This window comes from Protopterus annectens, chromosome 9.part0 (assembly GCF_019279795.1).
Source record: "Protopterus annectens isolate FY-2018-M chromosome 9.part0, PAN1.0, whole genome shotgun sequence".
In the NCBI taxonomy this organism is placed as follows: domain Eukaryota; kingdom Metazoa; phylum Chordata; order Ceratodontiformes; family Protopteridae; genus Protopterus; species Protopterus annectens.
The window spans coordinates 89,130,724-89,151,711 of NC_056743.1; positions in this window are offsets into that span (position 1 = coordinate 89,130,724).

Consider the following 20,988-nt stretch of genomic DNA (forward strand, 5'->3'; position numbering starts at 1 on the left):
ACCGCCATAAATAGCACAAGTAACAAAAAACTGAGGGTAATGCTACTCAATGGCAGAAGTCTAAACCTCAAAATGCACGCACTCGAGGCACTCCTCAGTATGGAGAAAATCAATAAATGTGCAGTAACAGAAACCTGGTTTTAGGCTCCAGAGAGCACCCCAACACTACCAGGCTACAACTCATACCATACATTTCGGCTACAGAACTGGGACCGAAATACAAAAGGCGGGGGCATATCCATATTCATCAAGGATACCCACACCTCCAGGTTAGTGGCACAGCACAATGCTTCAGAGATCATCCACGTGCAACTAACAACGGGCAAAACTGCAATTCAAACTGTAGCATGCTACAGATCACCTACCATGTCCCAGGACCCCCATTCCGCATTTCTGGAAAAACTAGGAAACATAAAGGTCCTACCAAACACCCTAATATTGGGTGATTTAAGTTATCCAAACATTAACTGGGAGAACTACTCAAGTGCTATAACTCCCTTGCCCAACATTTCCTAGAATTTATAAATTCAAACACCCTAGATCAACTGGTCAACACTCCCACCAGAGGTGACAACATATTGGACCTGGTCATTACCAACATGGGCGACCGGTGTTCCACACCAGAATTCAACCCCTCACTGGTTAGAACTGATCATAAACAAATCAGTTTGGATATCCACATTCCGCCCCCAACCCGGACAAGGAAACCACCATGAAAAACTTTTCAAAAGCAAACTTCACATTACTTAAGACCGAGGTGGAAAGTTTCAAAGTCCCCATGCTAAAGGATAACGCTGTCCAAGCTGCAAAATCCTTTACTAATGCATTCTACGGGCACCTACAAGAATGCATGGATCATGCTATCCCAAGCAAAACCAAGACTCACTCCTCCAAGAAAAGGAAACCAGTCTGGTGGACCCTTGCCATAAACAAGCTATACAAAAGAAGGAGGAAACTAGTACAGAAAAGAGTAAAATCCCAAGAAGGGAAGACATCCCTGATCAGTATCAGCAAGAAACTACGATCCCTCATAAAATCATCCAAGGTGAGCTTTGAAAGAAAAATTGCCAATGACTCCAAAGATAACCACAAGGCATTATTTAGCTATGTCAAGAATCTAAGTGGCAATGTTCATATCTGCTCGGAGTTAGTGCAGAATGGCACAAAATACACTGAACCAACCGATATCACCAACATCCTGACAGACAGGTTCAGTGCAAACTTCACCCTCCCTCTTACCCCCAAAAGGGCCCATAACTATACCAGAAGAATGTAGTGCCCCTGAAATCACAGACACTCAGGTTAAAACAGCCCTCACCAAAGCCAAAAACACAGCATCAATGGGACCGGACGGTGTCCCAGGCTGCGTCCTACAAGAGCTCAAAGACGAACTAACCCCTTACCTAAACACACTGTTCAAACTCAGCCTCTCCACAGGCTACGTACCCATAGAGTGGTGCACAGCAACGGTTATTCTGCTCCACAGAGGTGGAGCCACAACAGACCCTGGGAACTATCGCACTATAAGCCTAACTAGCTTGGTCTGCAAGGCTATGGAGCGCATCATCATGGAAATCATTAACAGAGACATTGAGAACCTCCAAACACTGGACCCTACCCAGTTCAGCTTTGTTAAGGGCATATCATGCCTCCTAAACCTGGTGTACTTCTTTGAGACAGTTATCAAGGCTATAGACAAGGGAAAGGTGGTACACACAGCCTATCTAGACCTCACAAAGGCCTTCGACACCATTCCCCATTCTGGTATTATAGACAAGCTCACCAGCCTGAACATCAACCCCTATGTCACAAGATAGGTTGCCAACTGGCTCACAGACAGAACCCACATGGTGAGAGTTGTGGGAGCTAGGTCCGACTCTAAACCTGTTACAAGTGGTGTTCCCCAGGGCTCAGTCCTGGGACCCCTTCTGTTCGGCATATACTTCTCAGAGGTACAGGCAAGCACAGGAGGACTATGGCTGACCAAGTTCACAGATGACTGCAAACTACGGGCTATAATTGACTCTCTGGCTGACACAGACATCCTCCAAAAGGGTCTCACTGAGACGGATACCTGGTGTCAAAATCATGGCCTCAAGCTAAATGCCAAAAAGTGCATAGTCATCCCCTTTGGGAAAAACAAATTACACCCACAAACTACCACATAGGTGGTAGTCCCCTAAATACGGAAGACGTAATAAGGGATGTGGGGACCCAAGTAGATAGTAATCTCTCCTTTGATAATCACATTGCCAAGGTGGTTAGAAAATCCTTCTATGTGGCGCACCTAATCACAAAAGGGTTTGCATCCAGATCAAAAGAGGTCATTCTGCCCCTCTACTCATCACTCATCAGACCCATCATAGAGTACAATGCCCCACTTGGGATGTACCTTACAAGACACCTGCAACAGCTGGAACGACCATAGAAGTACCTCACAAGAGGATCACTGGCCTCAAACAGATGCCCTATGCAGCTCGACTGAAGAAGCTCCAGCTGTACTCGGTTGCATACCGCCTACTCAGAGGTGATCTCTGCCTGACATACAAGGCCATGTCCAACCCAGAATTGATGGACATGCTCCACCTAAAGAAACCTTATCCCCTTGAGCCACACACTCTATGGATCTAAACCTCACCACAACAATAAATCGGATGTGCTGGAGGGATAGATTCCTGTCCCAGAGACTTCCCATGCTTTGGAACAAGATTTCAATCTACATTAGGCAGAGCTCCTCACTAACACTCTTCAAGAGAAACCTTGACGAGTGGATGGGAAAAAGAAAGTTTACCCCGGGATCACTTCAGTGGCTCTGCTGGACAGAGGCACAGGGAACTAATCTCAGGGGCGGCAAAAGCCAACACATTTTGGCTAGGCTTATAAATGCCTTCGGGCAGATAGCCTAGTACCTACCTATGAACCTATGAACCTATGTTCTTGTGTTGCTATTGATTGTATATTGCCATTCTTGTATGCATTATTTTACTGTGTGCCCACAGCTGATGCACTGCAAGTTGTGAATATGCTGAAAACACTTGGACTTAACAATAGAGCATGTCTGTATGTGTGCAAAAGTGTTGCAAGCAAGCAGGATTTGGGGGGGAAACCAATGCAGTATGAAGGCAGAGGGAGTGTGTGTGTGTGTGTGTGTGTGTGTGTGTGTGTGTGTGTGTGTGTGTGTGTGTGTGTGTGTATTTTGTGGTTTTGTGTGTGTGTGTTTGTTTCATATTTTCCTCTTTTGTGCGTGAGTGTTTGTGTGTGTGTTTATTGTAAGTGTTTTATCTGTGTTTTCCTTGTGTGTGTGTGTGTGTGTGTGTGTGTGTGTGTGTGTGTGTGTGTGTGTGTGTGTGTGTGTGTGTGTGTGTGTGTTTATGTGTGTATGTGTATTGCATGTTTTGCAAATGTGTGTGTGTTGCATGTTTTGTGCTTGCATGTATTTGTGTGTATTGCATGTGTAAAGTGTGTGTGTTTGTTGCATGTATTACGTGTGTGTGCATGTGTGTATTGCATGTTTTACATGTGTGTGTATGTCTGTGTGTGTGTGTTGCATATGATTTTGTGTGTGTATGTGTGTGCATTGCATGTGTTGTATGTGTTTGTATGTGTGTTGTGTATGTTTGTGTGTGTGTATGTATGTATATTGCATCTGTTGTGTGTGTGTCTGTTGAATGTGTTGCATGTGTATGCATTGCGTGTATGTGTGTGTGTGTGTGTGTGTGTGTCTGTCTCTATTCTGCAGTGTTTGCTAATGTATGGAGCAACCACTACAGACCTATGGAATGCTAAGTATTTAGGAATGAGCAATGCATTTCATAAAGTTTTAACCCTGGACGAAGCTCATTCCCCATTACTGCATATTGGACACCACTTGACTTTCATTATGGAGTAGCTCTCCATCAGTGAGGTCACTGTGCTGCTACACTGCAAGACCCTGGATGTATTCTAAAAAGATCAGCCTACACTTCAAAACATAGCTACTACAAAGCGACTGAGCTGTCTTTATATTCCCACCTACTCTGTGACCAATTACGTGCATACAACTGTGTATACATATGCCTGACTACACACTGTACCGACTTATATATGTACGTCTGTCTGTAGTCATCCCTATGTTGAGCTATATGCTGTTGAGGATTACCTTGCAGATCATATAAGTTTATACTGACATCAGAAAATGCTATGCATTCCTGTGTCATAGTTGGGAGACAACTACATGTTTGGTAGACAGCTGTGGCTGATTTGTGGTGTAGTGGTGGTCTATAGTGCTGCTTTTAAGTTACTTTGGTGTAACTAAACTCCATTAATCATTTGCATAACTTCTGTACACTATACCTGAATAGTGTATTTTCTAATATAGATCAGACCCATTCCAAGTACATTGTTTTATGAATTCCATTAGGTCTTTATTGGTGTAGTTCCTAGAATCAAGGGTGTTGCCAGGCACACTCTTTGTACTCCCCTGAGTAATTCTTTTTCTGAACATCATATGAACATGGCTTTTTTCAGGTCATATTATGTCTACAACTAAGTGAATGCCTTTAACAACAGATACAATATTGCTAATCTAAAAAATATTTTAATAGTTTTAGGAGGAACAGCTGAAAATGTTACTTACATTTATTAAGTCTGGGAGGGAGCATTACAAGAGATGTGCCCATTTTTAAGTGATAGGTGTTGGGGTGTAGCACTAAGAGCTTGTGAGTACAAAATTGAATTTGCTTGCCACACCCCTGCCTAAAATACTACCCCCTCTGCAATGCATACAGTGTTAACAAGTCTCATCTAGATAAGTTTATGAAGAAAAAATTAAGAACTGTCATGGTCCACTAACAGAAAACACAAAGAGACTGGAACACAGATTTGATGTAATGCCTTTTATTGGATCAACATAGGTTTTGCAATTATTAGAACTTTCAAGCTGGCGTGAGCCTTTTTATCATCAGTTATTAAGTTACTTGATGTTAGATTTAGTGCTTAAATATCCACATATGCCTAAAAAGAAAAGTGCAACATGTATTTCCAGTTGACTAAAAAAAAGAACACTTGAAAAATGCTAGTGTGGAAAAAAAATGTGCAGCTCAGACTACACTTTAGAGACAGACACTGTGTGTGTGTGTGTGTGTGTGTGTGTGTGTGTGTGTGTGTGTGTGTGTGTGTGTGTGTGTGTGTGTGTGTGTGTGTGTGTGAGAGAGAGAGAGAGACAGAGAGAGAGACTGAAATTGTAGAAGACCGGAACATGCCCTGGTATAAAAATCAAAAGTTTGGCATGTTATATTAAAGTCGGTGATCATTTAGCAGATAAGGTAACACTCAGAAGGACTGCTCTGATATTTAATTAGACAATAAATCACAGCAGAAGAGATGTGTAGGGATTTTAGTTAAATCCTGTAAAGGAAAACTAGAAGTTAATCCCTGCCTTTCTCATTATTATGAACCGGACATTACTGTTAATTCGTGTTTTCTTTTAACCAAAGCATCTATCGCACAAAGATTGTCTGTTTAAATAGATTAAAAACTTATAAATCATAACGTGTTGCTTTCCCTTTTTTATAGCAGATGCATATATGGACGTATATCCACATATCAAAAAGGCAACATGTCAAATGGCAACTGATTGAACACAACCAGTCAATCAGCTGCATATCTAAAAAAGAAAAAGAAAATCATATTTTTTAGAGGGGAGGACCTCTGTGTCCCCCACAACCCCTTAATTATGTGTACCAGTTTTGCAATTACACTACAGTGGGGAAAGGGCAGATTCCCTGATCCCTACTATACTGTGATCCTGCACAGAAATATGCTGGTGCATTCAATAAGGTGATTTTCGATCAGCTGTGCCAGATTTTTCTCTTTTTGTCAATGTGAATTTTTGACAAATAGTAGTGTGTGTGTGTGTGTGTGTGTGTAGCCACCACCCAATCTCTACTTCCATGTTATATGATGGAGGCATAAACAAACCATCATTATAGACTCTCAGGGAAGTTTAATGCTCCCAATTTTCTCAGTGTTATCATGGCCTCAAGCTGTACTCTAGTGAAGACCTTAAACTTGGACAATGTTATTACCATTTTCAACCAGATATTTCTATTTTCAACAGTATGGTATGCCATGATATCATAAAAAAGGCCTACTTACTTCCGTAGATAAGTCCTGAAATCAAAAACCTAATGGTGCAGCAGACTCTGAAAATGACAATATAAGGAAAATACTTTGTAAACCAGTCACTATAAAAGATTATTACAATTAAAGTCAAAACTGAAATTGGCAAAGCAGAAAGAATTGATTTCCAGTCTCAGTTGTCTGTTCATCAATACAACCCAAAATACGTCTGGCATATCAACAAACTACTGACTCCAGGGAAATTTTAGATTCAGGAATAATGCTTGACCTATTTAATAGCCATCATCCAATCTTTACTTCCTTGTCATATGATGCAGGTGTAAGGAAACTATTTCCAAGTCCCCAGTTTGGTCATGGTGCATTCAATGGTGCATTACAGTAAGTCCCTACCAGACATCTGCATTGTAGGATGAGCTGCCTCCTACCCCACTGTAGGTGATCCTACAATGGCCAGTCATTCTTAACCTCCTCAGCTGTCTGTTCTAGTGACCAGACTGCTAACTGATCCTAAGCCATCTGGTTTGCAGTCTGGGCTTTATACTTCTCACAATGCATACAAACAATAATGGCACAAGACACAGATATCCAGTTATAACACCACTTTAATGTCACACAAAATGGTAGCACACTCAGGACATGGTGAACATCACAGCTTTTTCTGATTCTCAGTTCCCTGAAAGGCTCTCTAAGCATTATTAAGTAAAGGTAAAATAACCTTTAGACATGTTCATATGTTCATACACACACACACACACACACACACATATATATGTATATATATATATATATATATACACATATATATATATATATATATATATATATATATATATATATATACATATACATACATATATATGTATATATATATATATATATATATATATATATATGCATTTATAAATTTGTACATGCTGCTTTCAGTTTTCAAGGTGTTACTAGAGGAGTAGAACATTGTTTAAACATCTGTGTACTGTATTAATCACGGTGGTTCAGAGAATACAGCAGTGTTATTTATGAAGATGGAGAACACTAGGGTATCTTGTACTAAAGTCTGAGGTACTCCTATGGTGAGTGAATTGTGGTTGGGAAATGGTTCTAGCTCATTCAGTTGCATATAATCTGGAGCCTTGTTAGACTGAGAACTAGAGCAGTGACTGTTCTGATGGGCCACAGATGAGAAATTTTTGGAGATGAACAATATGATTAAACTATATCAAAACACTTTGCAGATCAAGGTGTAGATCACCCGTCTTCTTCTTATAATTCCTTTGCAGAAAGAACAGGAGTTTCACTTCCCTAATGAGGTCAAAATCCATGCTCGGAATCTGGGATGACAGTATGATCCGCTAGACATTTTAGCAGTTGTTTAAGTTTGTACTTTTCCAGAAGGTTTGATGAAGGGCATGTAGAAGCATGATGGTATGGAAGGCATTGTGGCTTCTGTCTGGTCTGTCTTTGTGAGGGATTATTATAATGACCTTTTTGCAGGTCTTTGTTAGGGATTATTATAATGACCTTTTTCCATATCTTCAGAACATACCCTTCAATGACTAACTGGTTGTTGTAGAAAATGGATAAGCTATACCATCTGCTGCAAGCTTGGGTAAGCTGGAGAGAGTTCATTAGCTGATAGTGGGGTATATTTGATTTTTTAAAGTTTTGATATGTGGTTTTAACTGACTGAGAATGAGGCAGGAAGAAGGTGTGGAGCTATCAGTACACTGAAGACAATGACATGGGGGTTGTCCTTACTGTAAAGCAGTGGTACTTTTAATTTTTTAAAGAAGTTACACAGCAGGTTTGCTATTTCTGCAAGTGTTACTATGTAACTTTCCAAGATAGACTTTGTCTGCAGTTTAGGTTGGCACAAACATAGAAGCATGTTCATGTCTTGGGTCCAAAGTCTCAGTCCCTGCTTCAGCGGTACATGTTGCAGACTTACATACAGGAGGGCATTAGGTTAAATATAATTGCAGCAAACTGCATAGGATGGCACTACACCTGGAGGAAAATTTTGTTCTTCAAGGCTAGTTGTAGTAGATAGGTCTCCACTCCTGGATTTGCCACCCTTCACCAGGAATGGTCTCAGTATGCAATAATAAGATATAAGATGAACACTTTGGCTCAGACTGCAACAGAAGATCAGAGTGCTATGACGCAGAAAAATCTTAAAATGTGAAAAAGAAAGAATAAATCCTACAGTAAATCTTCTCATCTGCTGAATCTTGGATTGTCATCTTGTCTAAAACAAAATGTAAAAAAAGACAAAAGTTGTGTTGTTTTCTACAAGTCAAAGCAACCATTATCTCACACTTAGATGTACACTTTGATGACAAAATTCCAGTTGAAGTCTTATCAACAGTAAAACTATTAGATCGCCAAACTGATTATAAACTAAAATTCAGTCAGTGTATTAAGTCAGTCATATTAAAAACAAAGCAAAGCAGAAACTCTGTGTCAGTTAACAAAGCTACACAATAAAGTGGCCCAACACATCTGTATCATCACAGATCTTTTCATATACCTAGCCTTCTATATGCATCAAATATCCTGACAAATCTGCTACTTGGGGACTGTAACTCGTGGCTTATATTTCTAGAGGAAGAGGATATGAATGCTGATCCTTCACAGATGCCCTAGTAACCTATCCTGTGGATCCTGAGCAGCCTGGGACTTGCATATCTAATTAACTGGAAGAGTTTGACGAGGACCTTGACATAGGAGTTTGTTACTTTGTACAAGCTGGAAGAAGACTTCCCATACTTTTGGCATCAACACACCATGCAAAATCTGGGGTCACCATTGTTTTGCACAGAACTTCACATGCTATCTTGGGGGTGTCACTATTTCATATTCACTCATACAATCAGTGGATAGGTCACATGAGATATTTGACAGAATGTGTAGAAATGCTTTTTCATAGTGAAGGATGTTGCTTGTTGAGTTTTCACAAAACCTGCTGGCATTTCTAGTATTTATTTTGCCCCAGTCCATGTACCTTGTTCATATTTTTTCCTGTATATCCCCCTTAGGATTCTATTAATTTTTTCAGAAGTGATCCTCCTTCCATTGTCACACAAACATACACTGCAGGCGGAGATTGGGGGGAGGGAGCCCAAGATTCCCAGTTTTGAAGTTATTCTAGAGATGTGATGGTAGAAATTATTTGCTGATGGATAGCTGATGCATACAATATACATTGGAAAGATCTGTCAGCTAATGGGATCACATGATATGGACATTTTCAGACGTTTTGCTGGGCATGGGTTGCTTCTCACAGTTGCAACCATAATCAGGCATCTTACAGGTAAGATGATTTGATACCATTTTGGTTATGGGGTACCTGAGGGTTTGAATTGGGGAGTCCTAGGGTTTATTTTGGACAGATTTGTATCTGATGAAATGTGGGCACTTGTAGCATGTCTATTTTGGTTTTTGTGGGGGAGGGTGTTCCTACTATGCAGAGAGTCATTATATGGCCTGAACAAGACAAAATGGTTGGTACTCAGCCAGAACTAAAGACCAGATGGGTCAAATATCTTGTGTAAGACTAGAACAAATTTAAGCTAGGTTGAAATGCCTAGTTTTTAGAACATATGTTCTTTTGATAAACTGAGAAAAGGAACTTTGTAAAGCATTTGGCATAACTAAGCAAGGAATTTGTCTGATTCTCTTGAAAGAGAGAAAGAGATGTAAGTGGCATTGTCTTCTTCACAGGTATGCAACCAAGATTAGAAAATGTGGGATTTTTTTAATGAAAATTACTTTTCTGGTACTTTTATATGCCTAGTAGGTTAAAAAAATGGTTAATGTAGTTTCTCAGTTTTACTGGAAACGTGATGGGAGCCAGTGGGGAACTGGTTGCATGTTTTCTGGGACTGTACAACAGAATTTAAGGAAAACATGTAGAAGGCTATTAGTAAAATAGGGCACAACAGATTGGTGCTGTTCCTGTGGCTGCTTTTGGGAGACTGGCAAGTGAAGGGATGGGCAAAATATTAGTTGGCTTTGCTGGCTTTTCTTATCTTGGTGGCAAAAAGGCTATCAATGAGAGATCAGTATCTGAAAAGAGGACTCCAACAGAACATTCAAATGGGTTTTACATCTTCAAATCAAGGAAAATGCAGTTGCCTTTGTGATGCAAGATATCTGCTCCCAGACTTTACTTTTAATCTCACATAAACCCTCTTTTCACATTACATGGCCTTACATACTTGGTATACAGTGTGTATAGTTATTTCTTTTACTACCTTCTCACCATAGTGTTGCATAAGATACTAATAAAAACAAACCAAGTGTAACATGGTTGAAAACTTTATTGACTGGTGCCAGGAATAAGCGCTTTTGACTGAACCATCAAGACTTTATCAGATTCCTTGGGAGTAGTAAGGAAGTAAACAAATAAATAAATAAAAGGAGATATGACTGACCATAGGTTAAGTGGAATGCCTAGTTTCTCGTTTATTTGAGGGTTATAGTTTATCGAGCCAAGTTTCAGAACTACCATTTGTTTTAATAGAATTAGAACTGTAGGTACGGTTGCCAGCTATGGAATTTGCCATTCCTGGATGCTTGACTGCCATCATCATCAATTCATCATGATAGCCAGTCAGGTTATCATACTGAACCCCACAGGTTGTTTATGCTCATTAAAATAGAGGGTATTGAAATACTGAATGAATAGGACATTGGACGATTTTGACAGTTTTGACAGTTAGACCTAGTGCTGTTGACACAAGAATAGTCAAATAGTATAACACAAAATGGCAACTGTGCATGAATATAACAAAAGTATATTACTTAAATTTTACATTATACAGGTTACAGGCTTACAGCAGTTTTTGACTAGTCAACACAAATGATTAACCCAAATTGTGTTAAGTAACATCAATCACCAGTAAATGATTCAAATTCAGTGCCCAGTGTTCATGTAGATACATAATCATTAATTGCTGTTTAAATTTGTAATTTTGCTGAGAAGAGTCAGTTTTCAGTAACTGATGATCACTGCGAATAAACTCACAAAAATCACTACATGGCATGCTGAAATTTATCTTCACCATTAACTCTGCTTTCACCAAGTCTATGTTTAGTCTTTTTTCTATTGCAAGACCAAAGTTCATTCATTATGCTGAAAACTCAGTTGCAGAAAGCATTTGAGACCAGGACTGATAGAACTTATGAAAAAATACAAAGCAGTTAAATGTCATTTGGAGACAATACACTAAAAAACTTTACCCACCTATCACCAACCTGTGTCTAACTGTACAATGTCAATTCTAACTTTTTGAAGAATGCAAAATTCTTCATACAACTTGTCAGTATCAACAGTTATGCTTTTGATATGTTCAAGTATTGTCAACATATCCTGCCACTGGGCATCATTGTCAAATGTGAGAACGGTAAAATGCTTGAAAATGGATTCATCATAATTGCACCATTTCTGCAAATATGACAAACAGTGATCAAAAAATGAGTTGCTTCCTGTTCAAATTTCCATTTCATTTCTGCAGTCGGAGCATCAGAATGTAGTAGTTAATAGGCTGAAGAACCACTGAATTTGTCACTTTGACATTGTTGCAGCTTGCACTTCACGCTTTCCATAATGGCGTGCAGTTCAGCAGCTGTAGCTGCATTTGACTCCAAGCATTGGATGGCATCATCAAAAGCAATCATAATCTTGTGAATCAGAGCAAACACTGAGGTAGAATATTATCACTGTTGCAAGAAAACCCATCCGATAGCAATGCTGCAACTTCGTCTTGACCTTGAGATGTAAAGAAAGACTTTGGTGCTGGACAACATAACAATCTGTTAATAGCAGGCAGCAAGCTTAACCAATTCATGGGCACATGGCATAGCAGTTTGCAGTATTCCATTTGCAAAAAAAAATCAAAGAATTCCTTAAGTTCATCAGATTTTTTGGCCAACGTTGAAAAGGAATTGTAACTTTTGATAACAAATGATTCAACATCAAAACTGAATGCTGTTAATCCAAATTTCACACAGTTGTTGAGGATATGACATTAGCAATTTGCTTCTATCAAATATTTATTGTCAGCATGCAACTTCTGAACTACTGACACGTTTTCTGAAGTTTATGGATGCATTGTCTGCACAGTATCGGGTGACCAAATCTAAACCCAGTCTATTAGCTGCAATGATATCTTTAATTCTATTGGCAATTGCTGTACTGTTTTCATCATTATCTTGATAAAAATCCATGAGTCCATTCTTCACACCTTCAGCTCTCGAGAAGTAGCGAAAAGTCAACATAAATAACTTTCTTATTGCCTTTGTTCGAAGCATCTGACCAATTCCAAAAATAATGAGCAGATTTAACAGCAGGGATGCAAAATTCCTTCGCTTTCGGACCCAGTATGTTTTCAATGTAACTTGTTACTTTTGTATGGCCACATGAAATTTTAGAAGCTATGGTTGAATCAGGGAATAGTTTTGCCAGAAGCTTGTTGCCACAGTCCTGACTATTGTAGTTGGGGTGATGCATAACACCATCATACATAGTGGTGAGTTCTACTGCAATAACACTGTCTTCTTCCTGTGTACTTTTTCAAACAAAAAACACAGAAATTGCATGAGACTGCTTTGTGTCAGTATCACATTCTTGTGCTTGGATAACTCAGCATGTGCTGTAATGGCCTTCTTCCCCTCATATTTGACAACAAAGGACTGTTGACAGAGTGTGTAGTTTGCCATGTGATCATCAGTTTCAATAACCATGAAAAATCCTTGGTGATCCACTCTTGCTTGAAAACGCACAGCCTTCTCTTCTTTCTTTTAGGAATGTCTGTTTTATGTGAATCAAAATTATCCAAAAACGATGACTCAGATTTGTTACTATTACTAAAGTGTTCACTACATTTCAAACACAATGCCATAATTAACAGGTACTAGCGTCTAGCAACGAGTAGACAAACATTTTTACCACCAAAGATTATAAACAGACGTTACTTACCAACCATTGCCAGCTGCAGCGCTGAAGTCCCGAAGAATGTAAAACAAATTGACTGTTGTTTCTACGTACCAATTTTGAAAATCGCTAAAACCATTGAACGGCATTTCATGACAAAATGTTTAAGTTGTTTAAATTTTGATTATTTACTGTATGCTGCGGTGGTACAGCAGTTGCGTTGTTGCCTCACAGCAAGAGGTTCTCCCGTTTGATTCTCAGCTAGTGTGCGGGGAGTGCCTTCTGTGTGGAGTCTGCATGTCCTCCCCGTGGTCGAGTGGCCTCTGAAAGACATGCGTGAATGGGCGTGCCTTCGCTGAAGGTTGGGCGTCAGGCTGGCAACTCGGCACCATAAAAAATCTACTGCCAATCATTAGCGGACCGGAGTTCCGCTGTGGCGACCCCTTACCAGGAAAAGCCGAAAAGACAAACAAACATTTACTGCTGATTCACCTGACTTGCATTAATTGCAAGACTGTACTGATCAGGAGTACAAGATTATGGAATATGATATGTTAGGAACAAATGTAAGATAACATTAATTATGTCAGTACAGGACCAGATTCCTGGACAAATCTCATCCTAACCTGAACACTGGACAGCAGTCATCAATTCCTGGAGTGTCCAGGCAAATCCTGAACAGTTGGCAACCCTAACAGTAGGTGAAGTCAGATATGACAAAGACTGCAGATAAGTTAGAGAGCAGATAGTTTATGAGAGGTTTTCGAAAGTGAGTTTTCTCTGAGAGTTGCCAGAATGAGACTGGAAGATTATCCTAGGGTTGAACTACACAGTCTGAAAAAGTTCATTACCATAAACTAATTATGCAACCTCAATGACTCACAAATCAGCTCAGTAAACTAGTTACTGTAAAATTTGCTACAAACTTGCCCAACAGAGCACATTGCTACAGGGCACAGTGGCTGGAACTCCATTGTATTCTGAATTATGCAGAAGTCTACATTGTATATAATATGTTATTAAAATTTAATAAATTCCCAGCTATTAATCATATCATTAGAAGTCATTTTCTGACAAGGGAACTCAGATCTTGCCAACTAACCTGGCATTGTTTATTAAATCTTATAACTGCTATATTGAGTCTGTATTTGCATTTCATGTAATTTAACTCTAGAACTCTATGCCTCCAGAACACATAGCAGAATCAATCTTAACTACATTGTCTTGTCACTGCATTAAATTACTTAAGCTTAAAACATCCTGCTCTATCTTACTCTCTTAACCTTCCATTTCTTCACAGCATTATGAACATTAGATCCCCCTGCATTCCATATTACCCTTTCCCCTTTTGTCATCCCTTCTTTCCTTATTCATCTTATCCTGTTCTTCCTCTTCATCTTATCCTATTCTTCCCTTCTATCTACTTTCCTTCTGTATTAGTTTTTCTGTACTCTTCTCACCTTCTAGTATAACCTCACACTGTTATACATCTCTCTTTTCCTCAAACTTTTCATTATGACTCTCTGTTCCCTATTTTATTCTTCTCCTACTCTTCCCTCCTCTTTAATATTAACCTTCCTATTTTAATTGAAATAGATAGTTTTATTACCACTATTAATAGTGTCAGTTGTATTCAACTATATATTTCTTCTACAAATACTTCTCTATTTACCCAGATTGTATCAATATTATATCCTGTGTACGAATTCCAAAATGGCTGCACATTGAGTAACAGCTTAATTCTAGCTCGCCCAGTGTGAAACCAGAAACTCAGCAGAGAAGACCAGTAGATTTTTGTGTTTATGGGTAAAGTTCAGCAACTGGCTAGTAAGTGTACTGCCTGGATGCCAGGAAAAAAAGAAAAACAGAGGACCTGGAAAAAAATCAGCTACAAAAAATGAGGAAAAAACATTGACTGGGGAAAGTTCTGCAGCTGTTCAGCAAAAAGCAGTGCAGCCTCCAGGCATGATTTTGAGTAACCTACAGGAAGATATAAGACAACTGTGCACAGACCTAGTTAAAATAAATGAAACACTGATGGAGTATATCAACACAAACAAAAAAGGCTGGAAAACATGGAAGAAGCTTTAAACAGATATTCAGATGAGGCGATAAAGCTGCAAGAGGTTGAAATGAAGAAAAGGCTGGCTGAATATGAGACTGCTCAGGAAGAGATGTTTCAAAAAATAATAGAATTAGAGGAAAGAGCATGTAGAGAAAACCTGAGATTTTTAGCTGTACCAGAGAAGGTGGAAGGAATGGGTCTACTTCACGATGTTGAAAGCCGACAATATCGAAGCTGATATTGTTGGCAGCACAACATTGAAAGTGCAGAACATTGTGCAGGTAAATGGAAATCTCCATAGGGGGAGATTTCCATTTACCTCAATGTAGTACGGTCTCAAAGTTGAAATATTTAAGTAGGGGAGTGTGGGGTGCACGGGGGCTTGCCCCCCTGCATACGCTAGTTAGTTTTTATTTTTCTTTGTTTTTTTTAATATTATTCGATGTTTTACTACATCGATCACTAGAGGCCGACCTTTAGTGATTCGATGTAGTAAAATTTCGATAACATGATATAAACATGGAAGGAACAGACTGCATTAATTTTATAAAAGCACAAATAAGCAATTGGACTGGTATTCCACAGCAGCAGTTGTTAGTTGAAAGGGCACATTGTGTGTATGCTTCAACCTGACTATGACAAAGCAACCTAGACCTTTAATAGTAAAGAAGCAATCCTACCAGCAGAAGGAGTTTATTCTGACAAAACTGCAGTAGAAGGACAAAGTACTAAGAGTGGGAGATAGAGTGTTTGTAGAGAATGATTACTCATTGTACACCAGGCAGAAGAGGATCAAATTTATTCCACTATTCAGGGAATGCTGAGATGCAGTTGTGAGATTCAAACTGCTTTATCCACCTGTCTTCAAGGTATTCTTCCCTGGAGGGAAAAATAATTTTTTGATGAAGTACATGCTAAGGAGGAAATACAAAAGTTTGTCCAACAAAACGTGAGCTGTGAAACAGAAGGAGATTCTACTTCTCGTTCTTCTGGTAATAAAGACCACAGTGATACTGCACCTGTCAAACCTTTTCCAATGTTTCAAAGGAAATGTTGGAGAGAAGGAAGGGAGCATGAGAACTGACTAGAAGAATTGAGAGTACATTGAAAATGAAGCAGAGACAAGATACGGGAGATGGAGATGATCAGTAATAAAACCAGTAACAATGTGGTATTACAGTGTAACAATTATATTTGTGAAATATGACAGAACAAGAACATCTGGAAATATTGGACTTTTTCAGAATTTGTTGGGCTTGTAGGGGACTCTAAAGCATATGCCATACGTCGTGTCATTAATGTTTGGAAAAATGCTTTGGGAATGGGAAAAGAGGAGAGAAAGTTAAATGTAATAAAAAAAAGTTTCCTAGTACTATTTTGTCATGTATGGTTTTCTTTGCATGTTATACAGTAAAGTTTTCTCATTTATTTTTATGTGTAATGGGGATTGTAAGCAGGTGCTGCTGCTCTTATTTTTCTTCTTTCTCCTTTCTTCTTGTTCAGTTTTAAGAAAGGTAGACAATGCAATGTAAAAAAAAAACCCTGGTTGAAAGAGCATGACAAAAGAAAAATTAATGTTCTTTCTCTCATTCTTGCATAGGATAATGACTGGATTAAGGACCTTAGATTGATTTAGTAACAAGTTTTAAGAGAAATCAAGTAAATGAAAAATAATATTGATTATTATGAGGCTTTTTTCTAACAGATGATGAATGTATGCTTAGTAGGAATTCTGTATCTGGTTCTCATGTCTCCATTGAGACAATCTGATAATGAGAAATTGGCTGTTTGGTTCTCATGTCTCCAAGGAGAAAATCTGAAAAAGGAGAAATTAGTTACAGTCAGGTGGAGAGTGACTGGCTGGTGGAAAAAAAATAAAAGAGAAACTGGCTAGGAGATCACATTCTCTGAAAACATTCATTGGGGGTTTCCCAGCTGGGAGAGCTATAAAGATAAGACAAAACCAGTTAGTAGAAGCACAGGCTGCACCATGAGTCTTAGCATGGATAACCTTTCTTTTAGGTAAACTCAAGTCTGAGTATGGCTTTCGGTTTGGGACATTTGTTTCTATTAGGAGGATAAAACATCAATATCTGAATATGTACATAGTTTTGTGTGTTAGTATTAAGTTAATAAGTTTTAGGGGGTATTGGGGTTTGTTTTATTGGTTGATAGCTTTCAAAAAAAGAAAAAGTTTTGTAAGATGTGACATAGGTTCAAATTGATATGACAAGAAACAACTGTATACAAGTTCATGCTGCCAAACAGTGTGTACATGTAACACAAAAGCTAGAACTAGACATTTAACAAAAAAGGTGTTATACATAAAAGTCGGGAAAAATCATTTTTAATACAATGATGCTTTTTGTAATGTCTTTAAATGTCAATGGCCTCACAGATAAATAAGAAAAAGTAGTGAACTATATCTAAAAATGTAGAGTGCAAATATTATGTTACAGGAGACGCACATGGAAAGAACTGAACATGTGAATTTGATAAAGAAAGGTTTTCAAGATGATTATTCAGTGGACTACAAGTGACAAAGGAAAGGAAGAGTAGTTATTAATTGCAAGAGGTGCTCCAATAGTGATAGAACGTGATAAAAAAAGATAATAATGGCAGATTTGTAGTGCTAAGGGGCTACTGGCAAGGGAGAAGGATTACACTTACATGTATTTATATTCCACCTAAAACTGCTATAATGGAGCTTAAGAAAATGCTGGGAGAGATAATCAGTTTTCAGCAAGGAATATTACTTATAGGTGGGGAGTGGAATTTGATTTGCAGCCGTGAAGATGTGTCTGGGGGGCCCAGAAGGGAAAGTATAACAAAGGAGGGTACAGTTTTGAAGACATTTATGAAAATATGTGGCATGGAAGACTTGAATTCAGTAATAGGAGTTCAGAGTGAATTTACAGATTATTCTCCAAGATATAAAAACTGGGCTAGGTTAGACAGAATTTACATTTCACAGGAACATGTGCATTTAATGAAGTTCGTGATATGTAGCCAATAAATGTATCAGATCATGCACCAATAATGACTAAAACAAAAACACAGGGTAATGAAATAAAAATGAGACATGGGTGCTTTCCCACCTGTCTGTTAAAAAGAAAGGAATCTAAGGATTGGGTAGTGGAGATTATTCAGGAGCTATTTGAGAGGATAGAATTTTTTCCTGAAACTATAACTAGATAGTGCGATACATTTAAGTTGAAGTTTAAAAATAGGGTGTAAATAAAAGAAAGGGGGTTGTGGTTAAGAAGTAACAAGAATTATTTAGAGGTACTAACAAGAACAGAGACAGGGGCAGAATGGGGGAATTTCAAAGAAGAAGAAGAGGATCAACTGCAGAATGCTAAGCAGAAAATAAAGAATGACCTCAATAATATGCACAAGTTTAGAAAGATTGCTGTTAAGTAACTGTTTTTTTTATAATAATTTTTAGCACAATTCCTCAGGCAACAGAAAATGGAAAGAGTTGCTGCCAAGCTTAGAGAGCCTTTAACAAGGAAGGTAACATGAGATCCTGTAGAGATATTAGAAATATTTTAGAAATTCTATGAAAATTTGCATAAAGCAGAGAAATATGAAAATCAAGAAAAGATGCAAATGGAAATGTTTATAGAAAAATGAAATATGCCAAGGTTAGAGGTAGTTGAGGCTCAGTTACTAACTGTTAGGACAGGAGGCGGTGAGATAAAAATTGTGATGTATAACCAATCTACAGGAAAGTCCCCAAGATTAGATGATATTCCAGTGGAAGTTTGGAAGCTAAGAAGGCAAAACCGATGAAGATCTGGAAGGTTTTGTTTAACAGTATTTTAAGAGAAGTACCAACATCCTGGAAGAAAACAGTAGTAGCTGTAGTACCTAAAGAGGGCAAGGATCCATCAGATCCAGCTTCATACAGGCCCATTTCAGTACTAAACCATGACTATAAAGCATTTGTGACTATAATGTATGGTTAAAAGAATGACAAAAGTAATGCCAAAATTGATAGATATGGATCAGTGTGATTTTGTGGAGAGGAGGAAATCATTTGACAACATTAACAGAACATTGATGATCCAGAGGGAATCAGAATGTAAGAAAATACCATTGTTGTTGGTGGGTCTAGATGCAGCTTGATGCAGAGAAAGCATTTGACAGAGTAAGCTGGGACTTTGTGAGCAAGGTAATGGAATTATTTGCGTTTCCTGAAAAAATTATAAGGTTGATTAGGAGGATATATGAGGAATCAGAAGTGACAATTAAAGTGGGTGGGTGCTTTTCTGATAATTTTTGCTTGAGCAGAGGAACCAGTCAGGTGTGTCCTCCTTTACGTTTGTTATTTGCATTATATTTAGAACCACTGGCAAAGAAAATAAGGGACTCAGAAATTCAAGGATATAATTGGCATGGTAGTCAAGAAAAGCTGGCTCTATTTGATATTATCTTATACCTGCCAAAACCAGAAAGAGACATTACAGTGTTGTGGAACTTTTTGAGACAGTTTCAGATCTTTTCAGGATACAAAATTAATGAAGCTAAAACAAAGGCAATAGTGATAAATTATGCACATACACATGAATTAGTTCAGCAATATCCATATTTATGAGGACATGATAAAATGAAGCATTTAGGAGTATGGATTAAAATGAATCTGGTGTGGCAGCTAAGGATATGTGGGAAGAGACTAAACAAAATGTAATACAAAAACTCACAAAATGGAAGCTTTGTTATATGGATATGAATAGTAAGATACAAGCAGTTAAAATGTTTTAAAATCCCTTTAGTCTTATACACAGGTCAGGCATATTTTATCAATCAGAGGAGAAGTTGTGGATAATTAATAAAGAGCTGAGGGATTTTATCTGGAAGGGGAAGATGGCAAAAGTCAAGTGGGATAACATGATTCTTACAGTAGAACAAGGCGGATTATGATTACCCAAATTGAAGGGGTATTTCTGAGCTACACAGTTAAGGTTCCTATACATAGCACAAGCAGAAAACTATAATTCAAAGTTGAAAGGTATGATGATGAATCAGGGAAAGCTCAAGAAACTAGGAGAGACTGGAATTTGGGATGCAGGCCTATAAAGAGAATAACAATAATCATATAGAATATTATATCCATAAAGGCACAGAAAGTATCCTAAGAACTAAGCCAACACTGGAATGGAGAAAGGATATTCTACCAATAGGGATCACTGCAATTAGGGATATAAACAATAGGCAAGAGAGGAGTGGAATTTATTGGAGAAAATTGGCAAAGGTACCAAGGTATTGGAAGTATAAACTAGAGAGGGAAAGATGATTGATTAGGAAGATGCCAAGAATTTATTTGGCCTGCAGGTTAGAGATTGCCTTCCCTATTGAGGATTGATATCAGAGTACAGACAAAGAGAAAGAAATAGGGGGTCCTAAATGAAAGACCAGCACTGGCAGAGATTTAATAGAATCTAGAGCAGAAAATGCCACTAAAAAGTAATACTTATTAGAGTATATAAAACATTGCATGATAACTATAAGAATCAGTCAGAGGAGGTTAGAAAGGCTTGGGAAGAGAGATTGGATAAAGCAATTCAAAAAGAAACAATGGGAGGATTTATGTATGTTTCCCAAATATGCAACAAAATCTAGAAGATCTAGGATTTTTTCTTGGAAATGTTTATGTAGATATTTTTATAACCCCAAGTAGACTCCAGAGAATTTTTCCTCAGGTAGACAGCAAATGTTGGAGGTGTAACGGGGAAGAAAGAGGTACGCTTTGTGAGGTTGGGTTGTTTCCTTTATTTAGAACTGTCACGAATAACTGAATATGCTGGGTATAAAAATGGAAGGATGACTTGTTTCTACACTGAAACTTGACACATTTCAATGGCAA